We start from the raw sequence: 3,985 nt of genomic DNA on the forward strand, positions 1-3,985 counted from the left end.
GTGTATCTCACCTGCGATAGGTACCTATTACCTCCACGGTGATTTGTTGTTGCTCTCTATGCCTGGTGCCTCTTTCTCAGTGCCGCATCGCGGCCGCTACGCTACGTACGCAAAGCAGAACCGGATCTCTCGTTTGGCTGTTTCCCTGTGTCGCTTGATTTCAACTCCTCCTCTATACCGGGCTATCACACCACTTGTGAAGTTTCGGGGCCCGCATGGTATCCCCTCCACTTCATCCGCGATAGTATCTGCCCGTTTCTTCGCCATGACAATACCTACGTACGAAAAACAAGGACTCGCTCAATTCACCGAATACTAATTTACGGATGAATTTGATTAAATCACGCCTCAACGTATACCTACGAACGTTATTTATATTTTTACTAATTTTCAAATTAGACGACGTTTGGTTTACTTGATGAGATACGCTCGCTTTGTACTGTTTCATCTCCAAATTTCATTCAGAGAAATAAGTAGCTGTTGTCTCACCAAAATACTTTCTCTCCGAGTAGCTTTTTCGTGACTGATTTTTACTCTTATTTTCTTTAATTCTCATGAGTTGATAAGCTTGGGTATTTCCTGCCGGTCAACTTGTTTCTTTTTTTTTTCTTCTTCTTTCTCTTTATCCTTTTTCAGATGGTCACTTACCTTTTAGGTGCGGTATGTCAAGACGAGGACTGCTATACGAATTCGCCTTGGGAGAAAATAAGAGGTAAGAAAAAAGTCCGCGACTACGTGACACAGAAACGTTCCGAAGTTATACGAAACTGCACAAATTCTGCAGTGTCTGTTTGTATCACTTCCCTACAAAGTGTACGTACGACGTTTTGAAAAACTCAAAATTTTAAGTTTAGTTACGCAATTTTGTACCAGCAGTACAGGACTTATTTTTGCAAACTTCGTATGTCTCATCAGATCTGTGCAAAAATACAAATTGGCAATTGTTACTTATATTTTCATTCTTTCTTAACTTGATATCCATCAGTGAAGTCAGTTGAGCAGGACTTGAGGGGGTGTCCAGTCGATTCCGACGTTGACATATATATTTTCAAATATCGATGTCCAATCTCCATGCATCTCAAGCACGAAAAATGGCTTGACAGGTTCATTCTGTATGCAATTCTGATCAAAAACATTTCATTTCCCATTTTCATTTGATTCAAAGACAAAGAAATGAGATGAACTCTACGAATTTACAATTGCAATTTTCTTTATTTCTGCGTTAAATGAAAATACATTATTGTAGTATTTTTGTGCATAATTGCATGTAGAACGAGGCTGTTAAGACTTTTTTCGCATCTAAGATACATGGACTTCGATATTTGGAGATATATACGTCAACGTCGAAATCGGTCAGAGCACCTCCTTAAAGATGTGCTACTCCGATAAGACTGCCTTTGAATGTGAACGACACGTGCAATGAAGCGTTGAAAATTTGTACGCTTTATAAATTCAGTGCCTTAGATCTTCTCAAGTGTCTATCGTTCTCATTCCATCCTCGAGATCAGAATATTGAAGTTCTATAAAAAAAATTCAGCGCAAACTTTAGAACCGTGTCGATGACTGCGAGGAATTTTGTTGATGCGTGCAGACGGATTCACGTGTATCGTAAAATGTAGCGTCGTGCCTCTGTCACCATTGTAACTGTCGTGAATCTTAAATTTCTCGTGAACATCGCAGAAGACAGTGTAACGTATAAGGACGTTCGAATCGTGTAACCTGTGGAGTGGAAGTCACGTTGCCGCAATTGATCGTGAAGAGAAATCGAATGATTATTCTGGTTTTGTTCTCGGCAGGAGTTTTTTTTTTTTTTTTTTCATTTCTTCAATCCTCTTCATCCTACCTTTTGTCAATTTCAATTCAAACTTCGATGCACGGTACGCCGATTCTGTTTGTTGAACGAAAACGTAGAAGTACTTCAAGCTGGGATTAGACGGCTGAATCAACTTTGAAAAGCGTTACATTGTACTTTCGATTTCGTTGCGGTCTTTCGTTGACCACTTCTTTCGATCGCATTGATTTTGTTTATTTATAACTGTCTTACATATAGACCGTGCCTTCTACCTACGTTAGGACGCAAGTTAACGGGGGCATTATTTATTTGTACCTTTACATATTCGTTTCATGTTGCGTTGGGTAATCTTTGTGTCGTAAAGCGCTTATCGTTTCAAGATCGTCATGGAACGTATAATTACGGGTTTGTAGTCTCGAGCTAAATTTCAGGCGAGAAATTATGATTCACCAGAAGCGTTAAACGTTTTCTGTAACTAAACTGTCCCACAAAAAATCGTGATTCGATTATCAAAGACAGCAACGGTAGGTTTAGAGTTTATTTTACTTGTAATTCAGGTAAGGAAATTCCCGCGAATATATCGGCGGCTAGTCAAGTTTAACCAAAGATACGGTTTATCCCAGTCAAAGAGGCTATAAACTATAAACGGACAGCGTTATGTTTATGCTATAAGAGTCTAACGGTGTCGTTTACAAATGCCTTCAAGCATCGCAAATCGATTTTATGATAATGAAGATAAAGTCTGGCTCATCCTAACTTCGATTTATCGAACCTGAGTTTTAGACAGACTGCGGCAAGGATTTATGAAATATTTACTATATATTTAATTTGCAAGCATGTTGATCATATATGTTAGAAAGTACCAAAAAATTCTATTGCCAGGAAAGATAATTATCACGGCACACGTGTGCGTGTATTTCTTAAAAATTGTGTTTCTAAACGCTTGAAAGATGCTTACAAGAAAACATGTACTGTTAGAATGGATTGAATCTGAATTTCATGAAGAGCTGGGCAACCTGGTTTCGTTCATTCATTATGGTGTATCAGTATTCTCAAATCAATGACCGTGTGTATTTGTTCGTCGGTTATATTTATCGCGTGCCGAACAAAATTTACCGTGCCAAAGTAGCGCTGGTTGAGGCACTGTTAGTTTGTTAGCAAGTCGTCCTTGCGTTTTCCGATCTGGTTATCGGTGCGATGTTATTTCCAGCGTGGTTCATGCTAGTACCGTTTTATGCACCTTTCAAACTCGCGCCTTACTTATTGTCCGAGTTTTGCCTCACGTATAATGTCTGTGTTGGGGAGATCGAATAGCACGCTAATGTTTAAACAATCGACCCTTCAAGTCTGCACTCCAAGCGGAGAACGATACAGCCTATTTGGCAGTAATTAAAAATAGCTGACGACATAAGCATGACCAGTTCGAGAAAACCAGTTTCTTACATCTCTTCTCTTTTGATTGCTTTATTTTTCATTCTAGCCACGCCGCGTACCAAGTTTGGAACTTTGTATGCCTACTTGACTTCGGGTCGCCTTTGAGGTAGTCAAGCGAAGGAATAATTTGACGGACAACTTTTCCTTGGATCGTTCGAAAATCAATTAACGACGCGCTCCTTACGCAACGCATTTTCCGTCGGAAAATTGCAAACGAATGAAAAGGAGTTTGTTTTTACTTTTTTCAAGAAATCAAAACTACCACCGTCACTTACTGCGCGTATTTACATTTTGGAATGTACATTGTCTAAGGAATTATGATAACCGAAATTTCATTACGTAACTTTTGACCGTTTAACTGTGTAGTTTTAATTCAAATATTAATTTGAACTAATTGCATGTTACACGTTCCGGAACGGCATTAGAGTTAGCGGTTAAAAATTTAATTGAAATTTCATTGTTAAGCTAATGCCGTTATACCGCATCACCAGTCTCACGCAGTTTCCATCTTCTGACGTAATACGGCGATCGTAAACCGCATCGTTACCCACGTGGTTTGCTCCTGAGGCGAACGAATTAGAAGTAAACTTGATGGCCACGATTTTGGTCACGATTCTCAAGAATCTACCGTTTGCTGTTTTATTTATTATTAATTTTTCCTTACTTTCACGCAGAGCTGTAAGCGGGGATTTAAATTTAACACAGTACCAAGGGGTATAAAATGGGCAGTTTAGACTTGAAGAGATCGAGCAGCCATTG

This window comes from Neodiprion fabricii, chromosome 1, assembly GCF_021155785.1.
Source record: "Neodiprion fabricii isolate iyNeoFabr1 chromosome 1, iyNeoFabr1.1, whole genome shotgun sequence".
Lineage (NCBI taxonomy): Eukaryota > Metazoa > Arthropoda > Insecta > Hymenoptera > Diprionidae > Neodiprion > Neodiprion fabricii.